This window comes from Vulpes lagopus, chromosome 23 (genome assembly GCF_018345385.1).
Source record: "Vulpes lagopus strain Blue_001 chromosome 23, ASM1834538v1, whole genome shotgun sequence".
NCBI classification, from domain to species: Eukaryota; Metazoa; Chordata; class Mammalia; order Carnivora; family Canidae; genus Vulpes; species Vulpes lagopus.
The window spans coordinates 58,219,971-58,238,255 of record NC_054846.1 but is presented as its reverse complement, the minus strand read 5'-3'; the positions used below and the strand labels follow the sequence as shown (position 1 = coordinate 58,238,255).

Sequence of the window (18,285 nt, the reverse complement as noted above, 5' to 3'; positions counted from 1 at the left end):
TCAGTGCCGCGTACAAGAGGCATGTGGTCTTAGGGGTGCGCGTACCAGAGGCTGACATCAAAAACTCGGAGAGGCTTCCCTAAGGGAGCAGCCTGTGGCCTGAGGTCAGAGCACAAGGGGAAGTGGCCAAGTGAAAATGGGCAGAGAGCACCCAGGTCCAGGGGACAGCGGTGGGGGGACAGTGGCTCTGGGATTCACGAAGAGCCTTTACTCTGTCCAAGGTGGCGTCATCCTAAGGAAGTCTAGTGCATAATAGTAGTTGACACTTGTGCAACTATAACTAGCAACACATATGACCTTAAAATAATTAATAATAATAATAATAATAAAAAGCACGAAGAGCTCACACCTGCATAGAATTTACTCTATACCAGACACGAATCTCTAAACCCCTTTTCTACGAAGTCATTTCAAAATCACAGCAATTCTAGGTGGTGAATACCACCGTTCAACCATTTTGCAAATAACGCCCAGAGGCTTTAAGCAACTTTCCCCGAAGTCACACAGCCTGGAGGTGGGGGCTCCTGGATCCAAACCCAGGCAGCGGAGCCGAGCCAGAGTCTGGCTCCAGGGCCCGAACCACCGCTCTGTGCATCGAGCACCTACTCTACCCGACGACGGCGTCTGCGCTCTGTGGTTTGGACAACGACCCAATGGAGGTTCACCAGTAGTAGTCATGGAACCACTTGGACTTTGTAGATCAAGACGCGGAGATCCCAGAGAGAGGGTGGGACTTGCCTCAGGTCACACGTGGGACTAGCATGTGGGGAGGCTGAGTTCAGAACCCAGGACTGCAGAGGTGCAGGGGTGGGTGAGGGGAGTAAGGAAAGGCCAAGGGCCCTACTGGAAGTCAGCACAGGGGACCACTGGGGGGGGTCTTTCAGCGGCAACAGACAGACTCATTCATTACTTCAGGGGAAAAGGGATTTGCTGAAATCACACATGTGCAGGGGTGTGATATAATAAAAAGTAAATAGTTGGTCTTTATCCCTGGTTCTTGGCGCGAGCTCCTAAAACCATTGGAATCTCCAGAGTATTAACAGTGTCTTTTGTATGCTAATTAGATGAGTGGTGGCTGGGGGGGGGGGGGCTAGGGAGCTGCGGAATGGGGGCCGGTACCAGAAAGAGGAAGGCACCAAGATAAGAGGGTTGGACCCTTCAGCTCCACCCCCAACCTCCAGGGAGGGTCGGGGCTGGAGACTGAGTCACTCACCAAAGGCGGAGGAGTTAATCCATCACGCCCCCATAATAAAACTTCCATTAAAAAAAATTAAAAAAAAAAAAAAAAGCTAAACAAAAAGGTTCAGGGAGTTTCCAGGCTGGGGGTGAAGGTACTGGGAAGGGGACGCCCCCAAAGAGGACATGGAAGCTCTGAGCCCCTTCCCTACCCCTTGCCCTATGCAGCTCTTGCATTTGGCAGCTCTTGTGTTGTTGTTTTTTTTTTTTTAATCATAAACCAGTAAATGAAAAAAAAAAAAAAAGGAAACCAGTAAATGTAAATTAAGGGCCTTCCTGAGTTTTGTGAGTGTTTCGATCAAATTATCCAACTTGATTGGGGGGGTGGGGAACCCTCGATCCCTGGTGGTTCAGAAGTACAGGATGCTCAGAGCTTGCATGTGGCCCCTGAAAGGGATGTCTTATGGGATGGAGCCCGGCACCCTATGGGGCCTGACCCTATGGGGCTAAGTCTGGGAATATCAGGTCAGAACTGAATTGAAAGGTGGGCCATCCAGCCAGTGAAGAATCAGCGAATTGGTGGCTGGTGTCAGAGGACGCCACACCCTCAGTGTCGAGAGTGTTGAGAGTAAACACAGTTCGGGGGGTGGTGGCCGACCTCTGTGAGCACCCCCGCCCAGTAAAGAGATGTTCCCCAGGTCCTCTGCGCCCCCAGCAGGGGGGTGGGGGGCGAGGGCTTCCCTAGAAGGCAGTATGAGCAGCCTGAAACAGCCTAGGGGATCCGAGTTACCCGGAACTCGGGGGGAGTGCAGGTGGGGGTCACCGGGTCCAACCCCAAGGAGGAGGCCCAGTGGGGCAAGGCCAACTGCGAGGCTCGGGGCTGCCGATGAGCCCACCGGGGGTGGGGGTGCTGGAGAAAGAGCTCAACACACAGAACCCCGGGCAGCTGGTGAACTGGGAGGCTGAGCGGCCCTGAGGTCAGCATAAGGGGGCTGTGGGGGGGTGTCAGCGTGTCCCAGCACCCCGAGTGTCCCCCCGGCCAGACGTCGCGGTGGCACAACCTGGCCGAGGAGAAGCGCAGTGGCCACCAAGGTCTATGATTCTGGGATTTCACTGGGGAGAAACGTAAGCCAGGCAGACGGCCGCCCGTGAGAAGGTCAGCGGGACCCTCTGTGTGTCTGAAGCCACACGTGGGAGCGTCGCCTGGGGATGGCGAGGCCTGTGGCTGCGGCGAGCTAATGCCCGAGACCTCTGTTCACTGGGATCCAGGCCACTTTAACACCAGGAGGCCCGGAGAGCCTGGCCCTGAGACGCTGCTCCACCACCCAGAACAGGGACTCGGAAAGGGGGCAGGGCTGCTGTGGCAACGACCCCCGAGGTCCAGTCCTAGATGGGGCTGTGGGCAGGGTGGGTTGCCCCAACGCCTCCCTGCTCAGGTTTGACCGTGTCCCCCGTGTCCCCACCATCTGCCTCTGCGCGTGTCGCCTCGTAATCTCCTCCTCCTCCTCCTCCAGTCTTATGGGGACCCCGGTCGTGCTGGATCAGGGTCCCCCCCAACACCCTCATTTTACCTTAACCACCACTCAAAGGCCCTGCCTGGGACCTCAACGTATGAATAGAGGGGTGGGGAGGGGGTAGAGGGAAACACAGTTCTGCCTATAACAGGAGGCAGGTGGGAAAAGAGGGTTGAGGACCTGTTCAAGGTCAGGACTGAACAGAGACAGACGCAGCCACCAGGAGTCAAGGATTCAATCAGGCCTGACTTCTTGGAGGAGGCAGGTCAGTAGACAGAAGTCGGTGTGGACCCACGGAGACTCCAAGCAGCCCAAGGGTGCCTAGGTCTACGGGAAGCAGAGAACCCCTAAATGTAGACTAAGGGAAAATTCAAGAAGAAGCAACCACGCAGAAAACTGTGACCTAGGAGCTACCTCTCAGAGGCAACCCTGGGGTGGGGGGGGGGGGGAGCTAAATTCAAATCTCCCCAGAGTGGGGCTAGGTGTAATAAACACTAGCACTTTGGTCCCTTGGTTTTTGAGAGACCGTAAAGTTTTAGGAGCATGAGATACGGGGTCCGAGCAGCCTGGATTCCAGCCAGGACTGTGTTGTGGCCTGTGTCACCCCGGACGGTCACATGACATCCCCGAGTGATGGCTCCAGGGGGGCAAGGGTGTTTATGTTATGTCCCCCTGCACCGCCCCCGCCCCCCAGACTCAATCACAGGCAGCGCAAGAAAGATCAGCCTGGGAGCCCGAGGGAGCTGAGGTGAGGTGCTGAGGCCGCGGGGCAAGAGAGGCCTCCAGGGCCTGGGGCCGTGGGAGCCAGGGGGGCCAGGGTGCTCTCCCGTCCGGGCTTTCCTAGGAGGCTGAGGATGATGGGTGCTGGGACCGCAGCCCTGCCCGGGCCTCCGTGGGCCGCACCCGTCGGCTCTGTAGGCAGGATGGGAGAAGCAGCCACTCCGGGGCAAAGCCTCCGGCGGGGGCTGCTCTATCTGAAAAGCAAATCGCTTTCCCTGTGGTTTGCCCGGTTCTGACTCAGGGAACTGAAACGCCTCATTTCATGGGCTCTGGTCACCAGTCAGCCCAGGTGGGAGGCCACGGTGCCCCCCGGGACCCGCCCCCTTCCCGGCCCAAACCTTCCCCTGCACCCAGAGCTGGGGCCTGCCGAGCCAGCCGTCCATGAGTCTGCAGTCTCCTCTCCGCCCCTTCCTCACACGGGGGACACAGAGCCCCCCGCCCCCCCCCAAGTCTGTCCTCCGGGCACACTGATGCCAGGGCCCCGGCGTAGGCATGCGTGGACCCAGCCACGTGGACGTGCAAGCTCGTGGGCACCTTCAGGTTGACATAGATGTGCACCCACCATGGGGGCGCACTCACTGTCCTGCTTCTCGGAGCAAATAGCACAGGGTGGACTGCTGTGCGGGAGGGTGGGTCCAGGCCCTCAGTCCCCTGGTTAGAGCTAGGGGGCGCGATCTCCACGTTGGCCCTCCCAGGGATGAGCCAGGACTCCCCTGCTCGCAGGCATGGGTGCTGTGTGCGGGGCCAGAGGTGGCCGGTACTCAGAGAACCCCGGAGAGGGCCGAGCCTGAGTGCCGGGCCCTTAAGACCCGAGAGCCAGAGATCCCGGCAGCCTGCAGACCCCAGGGGATGGAGGGGACCTGGGATGGGCGAGGCCAAGGATGAGGACATCATGCTTAGGCAAGGAGCTGAGGCTGAGGTTGACATTGGGGCCAGAGTCCAAAGCCCATCGCAGGGAGCAGACGGGAGCTCCTGGGGCTCTTCAGCTCCAGCAGAGCTGGAAAGCCAAGAGACAAGGACGGGGCTGTCACTGGCCCCCCTCTACATGAAGTGGCAGCTGATGAATGACTCTTTTGGCTAATGAGGCGCAATAGGAGTGAGGCAGAACCGGCCTGAGCCTGGAGGCTGCCTGGAAGCACAGAGCGCAGGAGCGCCTGTCCTGGCAGGACAGCGGAAGGGCAGGATGGCCTCTAGGGTGGCTGCCCAGGAGTGTCCGCAGCTGAGGTGCCCCCAGTGGGTCCCCAGACCCTCCACACCGACGACTGTGAGGGCGACCTCCATGTCTCCCCCGCACCCCCCACCCCCTCCAACTGCGTAAGGCTCGTCCCCACGGTCCCGGAGCTGGGGAGGAAGCTGGACTGATCCGGACTCAGAAGATTGGGATCTAAACCCCACTTCCTCCAAGCCGTGAAAATCCCTCTAGGACATCAATAAACCTGCCTGTGACCTCTGGCCGTCACTTAGCCTTGCTGAACCTCGGTGCCTCACCTATAACAGGGGATCGGCATACCTTTCGTCTCAGACCCTCCCTCCTCCCGGCTGGAAGAGCCACCTTTGGCTCAAGGACCTGCCTGGTCCTCCCAGGGTGGGCTTGAGTCTCAGGAGCAGGAGCGGGGCGCTGCGGTGGAAGAGAGGGGGACCCAGCTGCTCTCATCTCCTTTCTCCAAGACATCGCAGTCTGCCCAGGAAGGAGGCACAGCCAAGCTCAGCAGAAACCACCCCAGAGTCTGGTACTCACCCCGTACAAGCGGCACTTCCCGAGCACCCTCTGAGCCTGGCCCCCGGTGCATACGAGGAACAAGGCAAAGGTCCACCCTTTGCAGGGAAGAGCATCCTCAAAAGAGAAGGAGAAAGACACACGCTCCAATGACCATCGCATAAGAAAGCCCAAGAGATTGGGGCTTTATTCGTGCCAAATAAAATATGGGACACCCGGGTAAACTGGAGTTTCAGATAACTGACAAGTACTCTTTAGTGTGTCTCCTATACGACTCAGGACACATTTATACTAAAAGTTTGTTCCTTATTCATCTGAAATTCACAGTAAACTTGGAATTCTATATTTTCCTTTGCTAAATCTGGCAACCCTGGTCAGGTGAGGCCTCTTTGGAGCCATAGAAACGTGCACCTGAGTCAGACGGTCTCAAGTTTAAATTCTAATTTCCCCAGGATGCCTGGGTGGCTCAGGGGTTGAGCATCTGCCTTCATCCCAGGGCCTGATCCTGGGGTCCTGGGATCGAGTCCCACGTCAGGCTCCCTGCATGGAGCCTGCTTCTCCCTTTGCCTGTGTCTGCCTCTCTCTCTCTCTGTGTCTCTCATAAATAAATACATAAAATATTTTTTAAAAACCAAAATGCTAATTTTTGCACATATGACTATATTAACTGAGGACAATCACTTGGCCTCCTTGGGTCCATGTTTCCTCATCAATGAAATAAATTCTATTTCTCAACCTGGGTGGTATTTACCTAGATGCTGCTTAATAATTACTTGTTACCTTATACATTCATGTTTCATGTACTTTTCTGCATATAGGTCACATTGTTCAACAACAATAGCAAAATATTAAATTTTTTAAAGTATATTATGACATGAAGTATGCAGAAGGCCTCTGGCAGGGGCCTGGAACATAGTAACTGTTTGGTGTTTCTTGTTTTTGTTTTTTAAATAGTGATGCAAATACTAGAAGTTCTAAAGTTTGTGACACCACAGAGTAGACAAAGAGTCCTGCCAGCTGGGGAAATCCCTGCAGGCTTCACGGAGGAGGTGACATCAGAACCAGACTCTGAAGGAGGAGCCAGATTTCACAAGGAGAAAGTAGAAGGAGGGGGCAGCAAATGAAGAGGTGCGTGTGGCCGAGCCCACGGCCTAGGCTGCATTTCTTCAGCCAAATCCTGCTGGGAGTCAACGGGCTCCGGGTTTTCTGAGCACTTGGGCATAAATGCTCAGCGGTCACAAACCCCCAGGAGCTCACTGCAGAGCCCACCACTCCATGCTGCCCTAACGCAGCCGGCTTCGCTCACCACCCTCTGGCCTGACCACTGCCAGCTTTGAGTCTGTAGCCTTGTCATGGTTAAGGAAAGGAAGGGACGCACAAAGCTCCTTAAGGCCCCTGTGGGGCCAGACGGGGGCCTGTGGGTGAAGATTCTGGAATCTGAAGCTGGAGAGGTCACGCTGGGCCTTTATGTTGGGCTCTCCCGTCAAGACCTGGGGAGCCAGCGAGGCTCTAGAGCAGGGGAGGGACTGCATCGACTTTGCAGTAGCTCAGTTTAACCAACATTTAGTGAGCACCTAGTAAGTGTCCGTGGAGGGTCCCCAGATCCCACCTCCTGAGCTCACCGTCTACATGTACGGGATGCCAGCTAGACAGCAGGTACCGGCAACACGCAGCAGCACAGGTGCAGCATGGAACACGCAGAGACGGGAGTTTGGAAAGCTCAGGCTGGCAGCTGTGAAGGCAGAGAGGAGACGGGAAAAGTGCTGGGGACAGGTGACGGCCAAAGGTCAGCCAGAGGGCCCAGACTGTGGGGGTGCAATCACTGATATGGGGGGCGATGCCCAGCTCGGGGTCCGGGTGCCCCAGGAAGAAATGCCAAGGTCAGCAGGTGCCCAGCGTGCCAGCGTCTCAGCCTCAGCCCCCCGGCTGGCACCGTGGCCCCATTTCAGGTTGCAGAGCACTCTCAGGAGCTCGGGGTTGGTGGCAGCCCGTGACAGACAGGACTTGGCGCCTGAGCCTCCCAGCACCTCCCCAGAGCTGGTTAACCCTGCAACACGTCCTGCGCCGCCACCAGCAGAATCACACGCCAGTTACCCGAGATGGCAACTCGCTTGTGTCACATTCTGCGCAGGCTGCTTCCCCTCCCGGCCTCCCCCTCCCCTGCAAGCATCACCCGGAGCAAGCAACGGCCCTATAAGGTGGTGGCCCTTGAATCCACATCCCAGAGTCCGCTTCTAGAAAACCCAACTAAGATCCGGAGCTTGATCGGCGGTGACCGGACGCGTCCAAGCAGCAGCCGAGCACCTTCCCCTGCAGGATCACAGGGAAGGACTCTCACCTGCTTCTTCGCCCGCAAATCCATCCAACATTTTCAGAGCATCTAGCCTGGGTGCACTTCAGCTCCGCTGGGGCAGGGGGGAGCTGCCCCTGCACCCCAGATGGCAGTCAGGACGCTGGACCCCGGGTGTTCCCCCGGCAGAGCTGAGAGTCTGTCACCGTGGGTGCTGGGGTGCAGACAAGAGAAGACAGTGACCACCCACAGGCTCTGCTCCCAAAGGCCTGGTCACCACCTCTGAGTTCTGCTCCTTTATCCAGATGAGGCTCAGTCATCAGAGTCGGGGGTAAGGAGGCAGCTCTGGGCCAGAGAGCTTCTGCTCAGTCCCATTTCTGGGGGGATCACTCCATTGTGTGGCTTGTTAGAGGGCTTCCAAGTCAGTAACTGGTGAAACCCATTGGCCCCAGTGGCTGGGCCTTCACCGGTCTGATGGCTGGAAGCCTCTAGCCACCTCCAGGCTGTTGGAGGCCTGTGGGTGCTCTGTCCCCATCTGCAGGGGCGGGTCCTGCCCCCTATCACCTAAAAGACCAAGAGTTTCTCTGGCCCTACCATGACACTGAGCAAGTCTCCGTCCCTCTACCCCAGACCTTTCTTCAGGGGGACAGTCCTGGCTCTGCAAGACTGGGAGCCTGGCAAGAAGGGACAAAGCAATAAAAATAAATTCCCTGAGTATGCACAGAGAACTGCTGCAGGCAGGCCCATGCTGGGAGCTTGAACTCAGACATAAGTAAGACACAAGCCCTGGCTTCACGGAGTTCTCCCCCGGAGGGAAATGGGGTCCAGACCCAGCGACTGCCTATGTGCTCTAACAGAGGCCTCTATGCGCTGCTGTGGGAAGGCACGGGACTGGGCGATCCCCTCCGTGTGGATGGGCCAGCAGGGGTTGGGGAAAGTCGAGTGAGCAGGAAGCCCGTAGCACTCGCCCGTTCAACACATGTCTTACGCATGTCTGCGGCACGCAAGCACAGGTGTGGGATGTAAAAGTAAAAAAGAAGGACCCCTCCCCAAAAGTCCCTGCCCTCACGTAGCTTGTAGTCTAGTGGAGGGAAACAAACAAAAAACAAAACAAAACAAAAAACCCTTAAAAATTAAAATAAAAAACAATTAACATAGTAAAATACACTGTTGTGTTGTTGCTGGTGATGTGTAGTATGGGAAAAATAAAGCGGGAAGAAGGAACTAGGCAGCGCCAGAGGACCCGGAAGTTCGTACCTTTTGAGAAGAAGGTCAGGAAAGGTGTCCCTGAGAAGGTGAGCTTGCAGAGAGCTGGGGGGTATGCAGGACAATGGGAACAGCAAGTGCAAAGGCCCTGAGGCAGGAGCATGCTGAGCACAATCAAGGAAGGGGCGGCTAAAGGTTAAAGCAAAGTAAGCATGGGGAGAACAGTAGGAGGTGAAATCAGAGCGGCGATGGGGGGCCAGATGGTAGAAGGTCTTCAAGTCCATGGTGAGGATGGTAGCTCTCTCTCTGAGTGAGGTGGGAACCTGGTGGAGGGGGTGCTGGAGGGGCTCAGTAGCTTAAATGTCTGACTCTTGATCCCAGCTCAGGTCTTGATCTCGGGGTCTTGAGTTCAAGCCCTACCTTGGAACTCACAGAAAGAGAAAAAGAGAAAGAGAAAGAGAAAGAGAAAGAGAAAGAGAAAGAGAAAGAGAAAGAGAAAGAGAAAGAGAAAGAGAAAGAGAAAGAGAAAGAGAAAGAAAAGAGAAGAGAAAGAAAGAGGGATGCCTGGGTGGCTCAGGGGGTGAGCATCTGCCTTCAGCTCAGGGCGTGACCCCGAGGGATGAAGAGCAAGGGCATCTGGGGCTGAGGGAGCAGCAGGGACAAGGTGCGAAGACGCGGGGCACCCCTTGTGTAATCCCCGCAGACCCTGGTGCTCCCGAGCTTTGGGACAGCCTGGAATGCGCGGCAGAAAGTGGCCGGGGAGGAGGAGCTGGAAGGGCAGACTGAAGGGTGGCCAGCGTGGGAAGGGCCCTGAGGGCCGCGTCGTGGCCTTCTGGATGATCCCAGGTGCCGTGGGGAGCCCGCCGAGCTTCCAGGCAGAAGGAAAAGGGTCAGAGTCACTTCTTAGAACAACCCTTGGCCTCACCATAGAGGAGTCACTCGGGAGGGGGAGGCTGGAGGCAGGGACCCAGGGGGGTAGTGGGTTGGGGCTTGGCCGGGGGCGGGGGGGGGGGGGGCAGAACACGGTGAGACTGGAGCCCCATTGGTGGCAGAGGAGGGAGAAGAGGCCTCTTCACCAGAGACTCCTGGGGGCAACCCGGCAGCCGGCCTGTAGCTGACGGAAGACGGGCCTCAGGGTGACATCCGGGGTCCTATCTGGAGGACTGAGCAGTCGGGAAGGTGGGCACATACCTGGGGGTCACAGATCATCCGTGTCCAGAGGGCCGGGGAGGGCAGCCCCCGTGGGACCCCACGGGGCTGGGCAGAGCCGGCTGGAGGACCCTTGCACACCGATCCTCTCCCAGAGACAGGAGGGGGCCTCGGTCAGACGGCCCCTGGGGGGCACCAGGCACTGCACGAGACGCCCACTGGGCCCCCCAAGCGGGGCCAGCGGCCCCACTTCCAAGGTCAGGTCTGGGCCTGGCGGGACCCCCTCTCCACCTCGCATTTCAGCTGCTGTAAACCCCCCGGCACCAGGCCCGTGCTCCTCACATCCGCACAACAAGCTTAGTCAATAAAAGACTTGAGCCAAGTGAACACAGCAGGCGACTCTGGGAGGAGTGGTTTTTTTTTTTTTTTTCCCAGGGGAAACGCTATCATTTCCCATTCCTGTTTAATGAATCATGGGAATTACAGCGACGTTACAAATGGCTTTCTGCGCAGGCTATTACTTGGTTTCTGCAGGGTTCTAACGGCAGGCGCTTCACTGAGGGCTCGGCCCGCCCCCGGCTAAGGCGAATAATGGTGTTATTATAAGCTGTGCCCCCGACAAGGCTGTGGCCTGGGAGGGGTGATCGCCCGGGACCTGACGATTTGGGTCTCGAGCGGGAGGGTCCTGGGGAGTCGGGGCACAGCGAAGCCAGGGCCTCCCGGGGCTCAGGCCGGAAATCGGGAGGTTGCAAAGGAAGGGAGGCTTGTGAGGTCTCTAACCTGTGCGTGGGATACAAGGAGCTGTAGCGAACAGAGTGACGCAGTCCCCGGGGGATGTGGGACGCTCAGGGATGGGGCGGGGGCAGGTGTGTGTCGGCCCCCACCAAGACTGCCCTGAACCCCGGGCGGGCTCCTGCTACTGCAGGTGCCAGGAGGAGCAAGGCTGGGCCCTGTCCGTGGAAGCGTCCATGCAGGAGGTACACAAGACAGAAGGCAGACAGGCTGCCCGTCCCCCGTTGCCGCTGGCTGACGCAGGTCTGGCAGGTCGCAGCTCTGGTGTGTGTGTGTGTGTGTGTGTGTGTGTGTGTGTGTGTGTGTCCCTCTGCCCAGACCCCTGGAAAGTGGAAAACCTGGGGAGCCTGGAGGATGCAGCATGGATAGAACATTCCTTGAAAGTGCCCACTCTGCCTAGAGCTAAGTCTTGTTGCCTCAGTTGAGAATAAGCTCCACCAAGCCTAGCTTCTCTTACGCCCGCCGCCTGCTTTTTGCAATGTCAATCAAGAGCTGATATGTTAGGGACCCCCGGGGGGCTCAGGTTGTGATCCCGGGGTCCCAGGATCGAGTCCCACATTGGGCTCCCCACAGGGAGCCTGCTTCTCCCTCTGCCTGTGTCTCTGCCTCTCTCTGTCTCTCTTGAATAAATAAATAAAATCTTAAAAAAAAAAAAAAAAACAGCTGATATGTGTCTTAAAGGGTGATTGAATCATTACAGCCGAACCCATTCGGGGTGGCCTCCTGGCTCACAAACTCTCCTAGCCACGACTGAGATGGGCTCAGGGTGGACACTGACCCAAACTGAGCCATCCACACCCCGCGCCCACCACGTGGGAGATGCAGGAGAAGTATTTTTGTTTCATGTGGTTCCTGCTGCCTCTCCAGTGCCTGCCTACCACACTGGGGGCGGGGGAACCTCAATAAATATTTATGGAACAAGCAAACCAACAAACAAAATGAATGCGTGAATGAATGAGCCTCTTTGAGGAATTTGGCATTTTCAACTTGGAAACACAGAGATCGCAAGCTGGGGAACTGAGTCCCATGGGTTGCACGGGCTGTTGGGCACGTGAGCAGTTCCCAGAAGACCCCTCTTCCAACACCAGGTCCTTGGGGCTGCCTTGGCCCTAAGCTCCCAAAGCTGCTAGCCCTCCCCTTGCTGACTCTGCGATGGCCCAACACCCTGATCACAACCCCCTCTCTTGGGGGGTGTCTGTCTCCACTGCTTACAACCAAAAAACCTTCACCAACCCGCTGAGAAACTTTGCTCCCTATCGTGGCCTGTTCCCCCACCCAGCTGCTTCTCTTGGGATCACACGTGCTCCTGTCTGTGCCTGGGGCGGCACCCAGGTCTGCGCCTGCTCTGATGGGCTCCAGCTCTGAGACCGCAGGGATCAGAGGCAGGCGGGGCCACATGCTGGGATACCGGGTCCTTGGGACAAGGGGATGTGTAGGGTATGGCCTCCTCTCCTCCCCCAGGGCCCTCACCCACCCTGAGCTCAGAGGTGAGCCCACGGGGCCCCTCCTGCAGGTCACAGGTCGGGTCCCTCTCCTCTGTGTGAACCCAGGGCTTAGCGGTGCCTGGCTTTCCACCCCACCCCACCCTACACACACAGAGGGAAGCTGGGTGGAACCGGGTCTCTGGGAAAATCTGAGTTACAAGCTGAAGCAGGAGGAAGGGGAAGCCCCAGCTCCCCCACCCTCCGATGCCCGCAGCCCCCCAGCCCCCCAGCCCACAGAGGCGGCCTCTCCGCCTGGCTGGATCAACTCTTCTTTCCTTCCTTCCGCCCTCGCCCCGGGCGCCGGGATACTAATTATAATGACCCGGTGAGTTACAAGACGGTGAAATTGCTTCCACCTGAGGTTGTCACGGGCTGGGGAGAAATACCGGGGCTGGAAATTAAACTGTGCCAGCAGGCCTGAAGGGGTGGGTGCGGGCGGGGGCACATACCCGCCGCGTCTAAAGTAGTGTTTATGGAGTGTCGGCAAGAAGCTCTCTTGGCCGATGCGCAGGAATAAGTGGAGACGGCCCCACCACGGCTGGTCGCCGGACACGCGGCACTGCAGCAGAGGCGAGGTGACAGGGACCCGTAGAAGCACCATGACCCCTGGAGACCCAGAGGCACACAGAACAGCAGACCATCACCGGGGAGGATGGGTTAGACCAGCCCCCCCAGCCAGCGACACACACACACACACACACACACACACACACACACCTAGACAAGCTCCTCCCCGGGGGCCCCCAAGAGTGTGGAGGAGAAGGGAGGGGTGCCCAGAGCCAGCCCAGCCTCAGCAGCCACCAACCTCCAAGCCCGGCTGCATGAAATCCTCCCTTCCCAATCCAGCCCTTCTCCGGCCAGCTTGCATCTGCTCACCCCACCTTCCTATGCTCTTTTTCCTTTTTCTCACTCAGAGAGGTTTATCTTTATTTCAGAAGGACCTGTACGCCCTCATCCAGATAAAGGTCCCATCAGCATTTCTCATGGGTTATGATTCAGTTTTGCTTCTATAGAACCAGCATAATGAAGCAAAACTAAAGTCACTTTACTGAGACTGAGGTTACCAGGAAAGGGGAGCCAAGTGGGCAATGGAACCCTACCGAACAGCTTCCTATTTGCAAGATGACTTCCTGTGCATTCCTAAAACTTCCACGTTAATTCCCAATATATCAATTTTTAAATATCATTACTTTAAACACTGCATAGGAACACGACTTCAAATCAAGTGAACCTTTTGCTGCAATAGGTCCAGCAAAGCCTTAAAAGCTTCAAGAAAGCCTACTGCTCCTATCTATGCTCAAGAAGTAGTTTGCTATGGAAGAAGTGCTCTTCTTTTCTTCTAAGTCTTTCCTCGTGATCCACACACCTATACAATCAATCGTCCAGGTGTGCTGGGCACAGAGATCCAGGTGGGTGGGAGGGCAGGTTCCACCCTGAGGACCTGGAGTCTACAACCCTGAACCAATGGTCAGCCCCACTGAACTTGCTCTTCTGGACCCACTAGAGAGGTACAGAATCATCTGTGTCCCCAAGACCCTCTTCCCAGGTGCCCAGCAGCAGGTTGAGGTGGGCCCCCTTGAATTCCACCAGAATGTTAAGGGATGGCTCTCTCCCTAATCCAGGGCATAGAAAAAGAAGAAAAGTTTCTAGTTTTCTTTTTTTTTTTTTTTAATGGAGTAGAGCTCTAGTAGTAATGCCAATATCCAACTCAAAGAACAGAAAAATAATAGGTCAATCTCACTTCTGAATTTCCCTGCAACAATTCTAAATAAAACAGTAGCATACAGAGTCCAGCAACACAGGAAAAAAAAAGTATATCATGATCAGGTGGTGTTTAAGAAATTCGGACAGGGGGGGCGCACAGTGGCTCATTCGGTTACACGTCTGACTCTTGATTTTGGCTCGGGTCATGATCTTGGGGTCCTGAAATGGAACCCCTCATTGGGCTTTGTGCCGAGCATGGAACCTGCTTGAGATTTTCTCTCTCTCTCCTTCTCCCCTTCTGCCCCTGGCTCACACTTTCTGTCAAGAAGAGAAGAAGAGAAGAGAGAGAAGAGAAGAGAAGAGAAGAGAAGAGAAGAGAAGAGAAGAGAAGAGAAGAGAAGAGAAGAGAAGAGAAGAGAAGAGAAGAGAAGAGAAAAAGAAAAGAGTGGTAGGTGTCAGGACTCCTATTAATATAATTTATCACATTGGAGTATCTAAGCATAAATTATCTGCATAAATCAGCAACCATTCTTAAATCTTAAAAAATGTCTTAATGAAATAAGAAAAAACAGCTGCTGCTTTAACATGATAAAAATATATCCCCCTTAAACCCAAATGAGGAAATTCTAAAAGCACTCTCATTGAAGTGAGGAAGAAGACCTGGATATCCAGTGTCTTCATTTATTACCTGACTTTGTTCTCTAGGTATAAGCTAATGCAATTAAATAACAAAAATCACTTAACTATATGAAATTTGAAAACAGTAGGTAAAATAATCATTATTTGCAGAGTATATGAATATATGCCTGGGACATCAAAGAGAATCAACTGAAAAAATATGACCAACAATAAAGAAATTCAATAATGTGGCCAGCTACAAAATTAATATGCAAATGTCAATGCCGTTCTTACTTAACGACAACTAGTTGGGACATATAATGGAAGGACATATGATATTTACTATTACAATGAGAAAAACAAAATGCCAAAAAGTGCACACAAAACATAGATAAAAACCCTAAAATGCTACTGAGGGACCTAAAAGATGACTTGAACAAATGAAAAGGCATACCATGTTTGTGGATGGGAAGGACTGACATCATAAAGCTACGTCAGTTCTCCCTTAGTCTGTAATATTTATATGTTTCAATGAAAATATCAATGGGAATTTTTAATGAAACAGGATTTTGAAGTTCATATGGAAGAACGAGCATGCAAAATAACCAGGAAAATGCAAAAGAAGTGTAATGAGGGGGACACCTGGGTGGCTTGTCGGTTAAGTGTCTGCCTTCTGCTCAGGTCATGATCTCAGGGTCCTGGGATCAAGCCCTGCATTGGGCTCCCTGCTCCATGGGGAGTCTGCCTCTCCCTCTCCCTTTGCCCCTGCATGCTTGTTTTCTCTCTCTCTCTCTCTGTCAAATAAACAAATTAATTAAATCTTTAAAAAAAAAAGAAAGAAAGAAAGAAAGAAATGTAATGAGGGGAAGTTAGCCTTATCAGTTATTTAAATACATTCTAGAACTGCAATAATTAGAATTATGAAGTAGTGGCTCATGAGTATAACCATGCCAATAGAACAGAATAGAAAAGCACAAATATAAATCCATAGACACGTGAGCATGTTGTCTATGATGAAGATAGGATTTAAGTCATCGAGGAAAAGACAAACTATTCCATAATATTGGGACAATGGGAAGCCATTGACAAAATGCTAAATTAGGTCCATTAGGAATTCATCCTAGGGGGCCTGGCTGGCTCAGTTGGTGGAGTGTGTGAGTCTTGATCTTGGATTTGGAAGTTCAAGCCCCACACTGGATGTAGAGATTACTTAAAAATAAAATAGAAAGAAGAAAGAAAGAAAAGAAAGAAAAGAAAGAAAAGAAAGAAAAGAAAGAAAGAAAGAAAGAAAGGGAAAGGAGTGAATCTATACACATATCCTGAAAGAAATTCCAGGTGGATCAGAGATTTAAATATTTTTAGTGAAATAATAAGTGGCCTAGAAGAAACAGTGAAGGAGTTTTTAAAAATAATCTTAATGTAAGAAAGGCCTTTGACAAAACACCCAGAAGCCCAAAAGAAAAACACTGATAAATCAACCACACAAAAGTATAAAACCTCTTCATGGAAGAAATGACCCATTAGCAAAGTCAAAAACAAGTGAGGAGAGATATCTGGGACTTAATACAGGTAGAGTGTTGATTTCCTACTTATATAAAAAGCTCTTGCAAATCAACAAGGAAAAGACCAATAGCACAATAGAGAAATGGACAAAGGATATGAAGACAGTTCACAGCAGTGGAAATATAGTTCTTAAACATTTGAGAAGGCACCCAAGTTCATCCATAATAAGAAAACACAAAATAGAAGACATCCAGATGGCCAACAGACACACGAAAAGCTGTTCGGCATCACTCATCATCAGGGAAATACACATCAAAACCACAGTGAGATACCATCTCACACCTGTCAGAGTGGCTAAAATTAACAACACAAGAAATAACAGATGTTGGTGAGAATGTGGAGAAAGGGGAACCCTCATGCATCATTAGTGGGAATGCAAACTGGGGCAGCCCCTCTGGAAAATAGTATGGGGGCGTCCTCAAAAAGTTAAAAATAGAGCTACACTTCAACCCAGCAATTGAACTATTGGGTATTTACCCAAAGCATACAAAAATGCATTGTATTTTTGAGGGGGATACCTTGATGTTCATAGCAGCATTATCAAAAACAGCCAAATTATGGAAAGAGCCCAAGTGTCCATTGACTGAAGAACAGATAAAGAAGAGGTGGTGTGTGTGTGTGTATAGATATATAATGTATAATATATATTATAATTAATATAATTAATAATATTATAATTTTATAATTATTAATTATAATATTAATACTAATATATCTATTACTCAGCCATGAAAAAGAATGAGATCTTGCCATTCACAATAATGTGGACACAACTAGAGAGTATTATGCTAAGCGAAGCAAGTCAGAGAAAGACAAATATCATATGGTCTCACTCATATGTGGAATTTAAGAAACAAAACAGAGGATCCTAGGGGAGGGAAGGAAAAATAAAAATAAGATAAGAACAGAGAAAGAGGCAAACCATACGAGACTCCTAATATGGGAAAAACTGAGGGTTGCTGGAGGGGAAGCGCTTGGGGGATGAGCTACACGGGTGATGGGCATCAAGGAGGGCACATGTGGTGATGAGCACTGGGTGCTGTATGGGAAGTGATGAATCACTGAATTCTTCTCCTGAAACCAATGTTAAACTATATGTTAACCAATTTGAATTTAAATAAAAATTTGGAAGAATTAATTAATTAATTAAACAAACCACCTGATATACCTCTTACGACCAGACTACCAGACTGGCGAAGATCAAAAAGCTTTGCAGACACACTGTGCTGGAGACTGGGAGGCAAATGACATCTCATGCACCACACGTGGTTCAGTCTGGAGTGGGGGCAGACAGTTTGGCCACATCCATCAAAACTGCAAATGCCTTCGTGCCCTTTGGCATGGCCATTATACTTGTGAGAATTATCCCAAAAGATACATAGGGACAGGAGTGAATTGCTGAATATACAAGATTATTCCTTGTATCATTGTTTGAAATAGTAAAAAAAAAAAAAAGCGGGGTGGGGAGCAGGGAAGAGGCATCATCAGGGGACTGCGTAAAGAAATTGTGGTTGTAATGCAGCAATGAGATACTAGGTGGTCACTTTTCAATTTAAAAAAAAAAGGCGGGGGGCAGCTTGGGTGGCTCAGCGGTTTTGCACCGCCTTCAGCCCAGGATGTGATCCTGGAGACCCGGGATCAAATCCCACGTCAGGCTCCCGGTGCATGGAGCCTGCTTCTCCCTCTGCCTGTGTCTCTGCCTCTCTCTCTCTCTGTATCTCATGAATAAATAAAATCTTTTAAAAATTAAAAAATAATAATAAAAAAATTTTAAATGCCCTTGCCAACCCCAAGGCCTCGCTGCAGAACTGGGTCTCAACCTCCTGAGGATGTGGGGCAGAGAAGACATTGGGATTGAGTGCAGAGAGACCGGGGGTTTGAACTGCAGGCTACCAGTTCAGACTTTGAACTTGAGCAAGGCCCTTGACCTCTCTGGGGCCCAGTTTCCTCGTCTGCCCAAGAGAGACGCTAAGGGAAGCCCCGTTATAGGGCTTCAGGGGAAAGCTAGTGACATCGTGTATTTATGGCCCTTTATAGAGTACCTGGCACCTGGCAGTCACACAGCTGTCATTCCCCCCACATCACAGATAAGAAACCTGAGATCCTGAGAGGAGAGAAGGGAAAGACAGAGCAGAACCCAACCCGCAAACCTGCATCCTCTGACCCCCTGTGGGGTGGCTTTCCCTCTGCCCCTAGCTTGGGCCAACCTACAGAGGCTGGAAAGCAGCCTGGGGAAACCCAGACAGCAAGCAGCTTCCCATTACTCCCACTCCCAAGGCCACCTTGGGGGAT

At 52.7% G+C, this 18,285-nt stretch overlaps 1 long non-coding RNA gene across 1 annotated transcript; it reads right to left on the bottom strand.

Moving 5' to 3' along the window:
* Positions 1–5,247: 5,247 nt before the first annotated feature.
* Positions 5,248–10,173, bottom strand: LOC121480906. Its single transcript, XR_005985138.1, has 4 exons — positions 9,875–10,173; positions 7,526–7,691; positions 6,810–6,919; positions 5,248–5,304 (listed from the first exon to the last, which is right to left on the bottom strand). It is a non-coding gene; the product is annotated as an uncharacterized LOC121480906 (long non-coding RNA).
* Positions 10,174–18,285: the final 8,112 nt, after the last annotated feature.